The sequence below is a fragment of the Scyliorhinus torazame genome, chromosome 3 (genome assembly GCF_047496885.1).
Source record: "Scyliorhinus torazame isolate Kashiwa2021f chromosome 3, sScyTor2.1, whole genome shotgun sequence".
NCBI classification, from domain to species: domain Eukaryota; kingdom Metazoa; phylum Chordata; class Chondrichthyes; order Carcharhiniformes; family Scyliorhinidae; genus Scyliorhinus; species Scyliorhinus torazame.
The window spans coordinates 99,406,482-99,414,849 of NC_092709.1; positions in this window are offsets into that span (position 1 = coordinate 99,406,482).

Here is an 8,368-nt window from a genome sequence, read left to right on the forward strand (position 1 = left end):
TGCTACTGGTGGTGCTGGTGCTGCTATTGTTGCTGGTGTTGCTATTGCTACTGGTGTTGCTGCTGCTACTGGTTTTGCTACTGCTACTGGTGGTGCTGGTGCTGCTATTCTTGCTGGTCTTGCTATTTTTACTGGTGCTACAATTTTTATTGGTGATGCTATTGCGGCTGGTGTTGCTATTGCTACTGGTGTTGATATTGCTACTGGTGTTGCTATTGCTACTGGTGCTGCTATTGCTGCTGGTGATGCTATTGCTACTGGTGTTGCTATTGATACCGGTGCTGCTGTTGCTGCTGGTGTTGCTATTGCTACTGGTGCTGCTATTGCACCTGCTGCTGTTGCTATTGCTGCTGCCATTGCTGTTTCTACTGGTGTTGCAATTGCTACTGGTGATGCTATTGCTACTGGTGAGCTATTGCTGCTGCTGTTGCTATTGCCACTGGTGTTGCTATTGCTACTGGTGTTGTTATTGATGCCGGTGCTGCTGTTGCTACTGGTGATGCTACTGCTGCTGGTGTTGCTATTGCTGCTGATGTTGGTGTTGCTACTGGTGCTGCTATTGCTACTGGTGATGCTATTGATGCCGGTGCTTCTGTTGCTACTGGTAATTCTATTGCTGCTGGTGTTGGTGTTGCTACTCCTGGTTGTTATCTGGAGTTCTGTGGCAGAATTTTAACAGCAAGGCAGAAGACAGTGAAGAGAGGAATGTCTGGGAACAGGCGGGGTTAAAGTTCCAAAAAATGCCAACATGTCAGACATCCAACATGATTCCACCCACCACTAGCTTTCCCCCAGTACATTCAGATATATTTGTGGAGAGCAGCAATTGTTTCATTTTGCTGTTTCTGAATATGTCAATAGCAAAATACGGTGTCCATCCATCGACCTCTGGGCCTAGCACCCTTTCGCTGTCAAGAGTTAACATTTTGAATCTGTAAGACTCTTTGACAGATATTTATAACATTGTTTCATGGTCACCATTAGACGTTTAATTTCACCATCATGCCATAGTTGGATTCAACCCCATGTCTCCGGATCATTAGCCTGGGTCTTTGGACTGTTAATGCAATGACAAAATCTATATGCCACCCCCCGCCCCCCCGCCCCCCTCCCTCTTCCCAGTGCATTCACAGGCCTGTGGAGCTGTCAAATCAAATCATTTAAATATTTATATGAACCAATTAATTGTGCAAATATGGTCAAAAGTAGGTCAGTAGATAAGCAATGGGAAACATTAAAATAAACAATTCAAAGTATTAAACAATAATACATTCCATTAAAAAAAAACTCAGCAAGAAAGATCGATCTCTGGCTTACTCCCAGGCAAAGGATGCACACTCACTCACCTGTCGTGTTGGGTGTCCTGATACACAAATGAGCCAACACGGCTGTAGATGGCACAACTTGACTTTATTATGTTAACTACCAGATGCAACTAACTATAGACTTGGTTACGTTCGCTACCAGCTAACCTATGGACCTAGCCCTATCACTAATGTTGGTGAGGCACTCAGCACATGGTCTATGTCTGAGTGTCACGCTGCAAGCTCTGTGTCCCGAGCTGTCTCCAACCAGAATGAGCGGGAACTCTCGTGTTCCCCCTTTTATAGTGTGTGTGCTCTTACTCGTGATTGGCTGCGATGTTGTATGTGTGCTGGTTGGTCCAAATGCCTGTCCATCAGTGTGTGTGTGATTGCACCATGATATGCTGATCTGGATATCATGACATCACCCTCACCCACTGTGAGAGTGCATGAGAGAGTGTGTAGGTGAGGATGAATGGAAACCCTGGTACTGGGAGTGAGCCAGATTTATAGACAACTCTGCCCCCTCACACTCACCTCTCTCTCCCCCCTCACACTCTCTCCCCAACCCTCACACCCTGTCACTTGACTCTGCCCTCAAACTCGCCCTCTGGGTCCCTCCCCGATCTGATGGGCAGCCGGGTCCTTAGGGTGTGGGGCAGGATCCGGCAAATAAGCCGCCACCTCAAGCATCTGCTGATGCTGCTGCTGCCATCTCTGGTGACTGACTGCCTGGCCTAGCAGCAGCACCACTAGGGCAAATTCTGCATCCAATATCCCTGCCATAGCGTTCAATATCTGTAGGGAATCGGGAGAGGGTGTTAGAGTGACAAACGGTGATGGCTCCTATCCTGGGGCCCTCCATTCGCCCATTGATCCCCTCTCCCCCCCCACCCGGAACGCCCTACCCACTCACACACGGCTGCAGCGGGCCCGCCTCACTGGATAACAGACCCTGTACACCGGACACCCATTCATAACGTCACCTGGGCCGGAGGCTGGTCCCCTCCCATGGCACTCACCCACCCTCCGGCCATGGACATGTCCCTGAAGCTGTGTCCCATCCTCTGGGTGTTCGGATGTTGTCTGCTACATGTGTGGTGTTGCCGCCCGCAATGTTCCGGCGCAGTGCCTCGGCATCACGGTCTGATTGGGATGCTAGACAATGACTCCCACATGCTACATGACCTGCCCACCCACAGGGATCAACTTGGGCTGTGTGAAGTGTACACTTAACCACGATTGCCAATTCCTATCAGCGATAACCTTCACGGCCAATGGCCTCGGCAATCGGCAGGGGTTATGGGTGGTCATTGGGGCAGACGGGTAGGAACAAGGGTTGCCTCCAGAATGGGTATACACGATCCAGGGGTTGGCATGGTGCTGCTGCAAGCGGTTGTCCCCCGGTTACCCCACCCCCCACCCCCAGCACCTCCCCCCCCTTTGACATGGTGGCCCACCCCTGTCGAATGTCCCCCATCCCCACCCGAGGGTCCCCCACCCCTCGTCAAGCACAGGGGCAGCAGGCAAAGCACCCCCGGGCTCTTTGCCTATGAGCAAAGATGGCTATTCACCTCCCCACAGAAACGCTTTCGCCAGATTCACGTTTTGAAACGGAGTACTAATCGGCGCCAGTGTGACCACTTGCTGGGGAGGCCGCTGAAGGATGGGAGGCCGTTGGATAATGGGTAGCTCCTGTCTATTGTATGGAAATAGGGCTTAAGTGGTGATAATTGGTTTCTCGCCAGGCAATGGCAAGGTCCCGATTTAGCCTATGGGAGCGGGCCAGTTGCATCGCAAACTGTTTGGCGCCTGGTGCAGTTCTCGTTTTGTGCCTCTCTCGCTATTCACCGGCCTCATTTCGCTTGAGCTGGAGAATCGCGCCCTCTGTCCGGGAGGTCTTGAAGACTTTGATAGTTGACTCTGAGGACATATCGGCTTGGCTAAAAATGTTACAGTGGTTGTATCCGGTCTGTGGGTTGGGCCTTGGGCTAGCCCATATTAGATTAAAAGAAAATGCTCATAATATTGCAAAGAATAGTAGCCAGTCTAAGGATTGGGAATGCTTCAGAAACCTGCAAAGGGCCACCAAAACGTTAACAAGAAGGGAAAAATAGAATACGAGAATAAATTGGCCAGAATATAAAGACGGATTGTAAGTGTAATGTTCTTGTCAGATGCCTGATTTATTACAAGAACACTTGTCGCTAAAGCTATAAATGATTTAATAACATTAACTGTGGGTAAACTATATATAAGACAACAGATGAAAAACAATAAAATCATGCCAAGCAACCTCTGTCTTCAACGTCCTCCAGCCAGTCTGGGGTCAGCTGACTTTAACATTCACGAATATACTAGTGGTAAGTCGGTGAATTACAACAAAACCATGATATCACTGCAGTAAGAGCTTTTACAAGTATGTAAAAAGGAAGAGAGTAGCTACGAAACAGAAGAAATTATTCTGGAGAATGCAGAAATGGCAGAGATATTGAACATTTTATGTATCTCTTCACAGTAGAAGACTCAGTTACATACCAGAAATAGAGTGGAACCTGTGGCTAGAAAGAGTGAGACTATTAAGATAATTGATGTGGAGATGCCGGCGTTGGACTGGGGTGAGCACAGTAAGAAGTCTTACAACACCAGGTTAAAGTCCAACAGATTTGTTTCAAATCACTAGCTTTCGGAGCACTGCTCCTTCCTCAGGTGAATGAAGAGGTATGTTCCAGAAACATAGATATAGACAAAGTCAAAGATGCAAGACAATGCTTTGAATGCGAGCATTTGCAGGTAATTAAGTCTTTACAGATCCAGAGATAGGAGTAACCCAGGTTAAAGAGGTGTGAATTGTCTCAAGACAGGTAGGATTTCGCAAGCCCAGGCCAGATGGCGGGGGATGAATGTAATGCAACATGAATCCAAGGTCCCGGTTGAGGCCGTACTCATGTGTGCGGAACTTGGCTATAAGTTTCTGCTCGGCGATTTTGCATTGTCGCACGTCCTGAAGGCCGCCTTGGAGAACGCTATTCCGGACTGCTGAAGTGTTCCCCGACTGGAAGGGAACATTCCTGCCTGGTGATTGTTGCGCGATGTCCGTTCATCCGTTGTCGCAGCATCTGCATGGTGTCACCAATGTACCACGCTTCGGGACATCCTTTCCTGCAGCGTATGAGGTAGACAACGTTGGCCGAGTCGCACGAGTATGTACTGCGTACCTGGTGGGTGGTGTTCTCACGTGTAATGGTGGTATCCATGTCGATGATCTGGCATGTCTTGCAGAGATTGCCATGGCAGGGTTGTGTGGTGTCGTGGTCACTGTTCTGAAGGCTGGGTAGTTTGCTGCAAACAATGGTTGTTTAAGGTTGCGCGGTTGTTTGAAGGCAAGTAGTGGGGGTGTGGGGATGACCTTGGCAAAATGTTCATCTTCATCAATGACATGTTGAAGGCTGTGAAGAAGATGTCATAGTTTCGCCGCTCTAGGGAAGTACTGGACTATGAAGGGTACTCTGTTGGTTGTGTCCCGTGTTTGTCGTCTGAGAAGGTCGGCGCAATTTTTGCTGTGGCGTGTTGGAACTGTCGATCGATGAGTCGAGCGCCATATCCCGTTCGTACGAGGGCATCTTTCAGCGTCTGTAAATATCTGCTACACTCCTCCTCGTCTGAGCAGATCCTGTGTATACGGAGGTCTTGTCCATAGGGGATGGCTTCTTTAATGTGTTTAGGGTGGAAGCTGGAGAAGTAGAGGATCGTGAGGTTATCCGTGGGCTTGAGGTAAGGCGAAGTGCTGAAGTGACCGTCCTTGATGGAGACGAGTGTGTCCAAGAATGCAACTGATTTTGGAGAGTAGTCCATGGTGAGTCTGATGGTGGGATGGAACTTATTAATGACATTGTGTAGTCGTTTCAGTGATTCTTCACCGTGGATCCAAAGGAAAAAAATGTCATCAATGTATCTGGTGTATAACGTGCGGTGAGGAGGTCTTGTTCAAACTTGTGCATGAAGATGTTGGCGTATTGGGGTGCGTACTTGGTCCCCATGGCTGTTCTGAGCATCTGGAGGAAGAAGGTGAAGACGTTGTGATCCAGAATGAAGCGGATGAGTTGCAGAATTGCGTCTGGAGATTGGCAGTTGTCGGTGTTGAGTAGTGAGGCTGTTGCAGCAATGCCGTTGTCATGGGGGATGCTGGTGGAGAGTGCCGAGACGTCCATTGTGACAAGGAATGTTCCTGGTTCAACTGGTCCATGGGTGCTGTGTTTCTGTAGAAAGTCCGTCCTGTCGCGCCAGAAGCTGGGCGGTCCTTGCACGATGGGTTTCAAGATGCCCTCGATGTAGCCAGAGAGGTTCTCACACAGGGTCCCATTGCCTGATACAATAGGCAAGCCTGGTGTGATGGCCTTGTGGATTTTGGGGAGGCAGTAGAGATCTCCAACGCGGGGAGCACGTAGGATGAGAGCACGTAGGGTGCTCTGAAGGTCTGGATCCAAGGTCTTGATCAGTCTGTTGAGTTGCAGGTGTGTTCCTTGGTCGGATCTGCGGGTAACTGATTGTAGTGTTCCTGGTTGTAGAGTTGTCGGTATACTTCTTTGCAGTAGTCCATTCTGTTCAGTATGATGGCTGCCCCTCCTTTGTCTGCTGGTTTGATGACGATGTTGCAGTTGGTCTTGAGAGCGTGGATGGCGTTGTCCTTGGGTGACGTTCGGGGCTATCTTGTGAATGCGACTGATGAATCTGGCATTGACGCGACTCCTGATGGCTTGAGCATACATGTCGAGTCTAGGGCAGCGGCCTTCCGGAGGGGTCCAATTCAACTCTTTCCTCTTTGGTTACCGCACTGCAGATCTCTCGGTCTGCTGTTCCGGTTCATTGGTTGACTCATTGGGTTCGCTGTCGGCCTCTTGGGGTCTGTGGAAGAACTCCCGGAGACTCATTCGCCTGATGAATTCCTCCGTGTCTTCCGCGAGACTGTTGGGGCCCATTTTGGTGGTGGTGCAGAAATTGAGCCCTCTGCTGAGGACTTCGATTTTGTCTGCTTAAAATCGCTGAGCAGAAACTTATAGCCATGTTCCGCACACATGAGTACGGCCTCAACCGGGACCTTGGATTCATGTTGCATTACATTCATCCCCCACCATCTGGGCTGGTCTTGCGAAATCCTACCAACTGTCCTGGCTTGAGACAATTCACACCTCTTTAACCTGGTGTTACCCCTATCTCTGGATCTGTAAAGACTTAATTACCTGCAAATGCTCGCATTCAAAGCACTGTCTTGCATCTTTGGCTTTGTCTATATATATGTTTCTGGATCATACCTCTTCATTCACCTGAGGAAGGAGCAGTGCTCCAAAAGCTAGTGATTTGAAACAAACCTGTTGGACTGTAACCTGGTGCTGTAAGACTTCTTACTGTGCTCACCCTAGTCCAATGCCGGCATCTCCCCATCATGGTTACCAGCGACACCGCAAACTGCCGGCTCAAGAAGATCGCGCATAGAGACACTGACATTAAGTTTCTACAAAGATGCAAGAAAGCAGACAAGATCCCGAAAGGGCTACAGATCATAAACCCACTCAAGTTGACCTAAGACACAGACTGCGCTGAGAGACTCTGTTGTCGCACTGCTCTCGCACTCCTCAACCACCTCGTACACCAGCTCTACAGCAGACGGCGCAACCTGGAAACCAGGATAGAGTCCATATTCTCAACTTGCGCTCAGGACGCAGCAGACGAGCTGCAGAACACTGCCAAACAGATGAGGCAATGATACTACGCCACCAATATGCACATCAAGAACAGGAAGCTTGAGAAATCTGTCATCACCACCAGCATCAACCAAGCCTCCCCGGTACCACAGTAGAAAACAATACAGGGAAATCTATTGTCAACTTGTCGGACTACACCCTTCATCCAGCCGAAATCGAAGTCCTCAGCAGATGGCCCAATTTCTGCACCACCACCAAAATGGACTCCATCAGTCTCGCGGAAGACACGGAGGAATTCATCAGAGGAATGTGGCTCCGGGAGTTCTTCCACAGACCCCTAGAGGCCGACAACGAACCCAATGAGTCAACCAATGAACCGGAACAGCAGACCGAGAGATCAGCAGTGCGGCAACCGAAGAGGGAAGAGTCTAATTGGACGCCTCCGGAAGGCCGCTGCCTTAGACTCGACATGTATGCTGAAGCCGTCAGGAGTCGGGTCAATGCCAGATTCATCAGTCGCATTCACAAGACAGCCCTGAACGTCACCCAAGCACAACGCAACACCATCCAAGCTCTCAAGACCAACCGCAACATCGTCATCAAACCAGCAGACAAAGGGGGGGCCACTGTCGTACTGAACAGAACGGACTACTGCAAAGAAGTATACCGGCAACTCAACAACCAGGAACATTACAGACAGTTACCCGCAGATGCGACCAAGGAACACACTCGCCAACTCAACAGACTGATCAAGACCTTGGATCCAGACCTTCAGAGCACCCTATGTGCTCTCATCCCACGTACTCCCCACGTTGGAGATCTCTACTGCCTCCCGAAAATACACAAGGCCAACACACCAGGCTGGCCTATCGTACCAGGCAATGGGACCCTGTGTGAGAACCTCTCTGGCTACATCGAGGGCATCTTGAAACCCATCGTGCAAGGAACGCCCAGCTTCTGTCGCGACACAACGGACTTCCTACAGACACTCAGCACCCATGGGCCAGCTGAACCAGGAACATTCCTCGTCACATTGGACATCTCGGCACTCTACACCAGCATCCCCCATGACAACGGCATTGCTGCAACAGCCTCAGTACTCAACACCGGAACTGCCAATCTCTAGGCGTAATTCTGCAACTCATCTGCTTCTGGATCACAAGTCTTCACCTTCGACAACAAGTTCTTCATCCAGGCACACGGAACAGCCATGGGGACCAATTTCGCACCCCAATATGCCAACATCTTCATGCACAAGTTTGAACAAGGCCTCCTCACCGCACAGGACCTTCAACCGACGTTATACACCAGATACATCGATTACATTTTTTTCCTTTGGACCCACGGCGAAGAATCACTGAA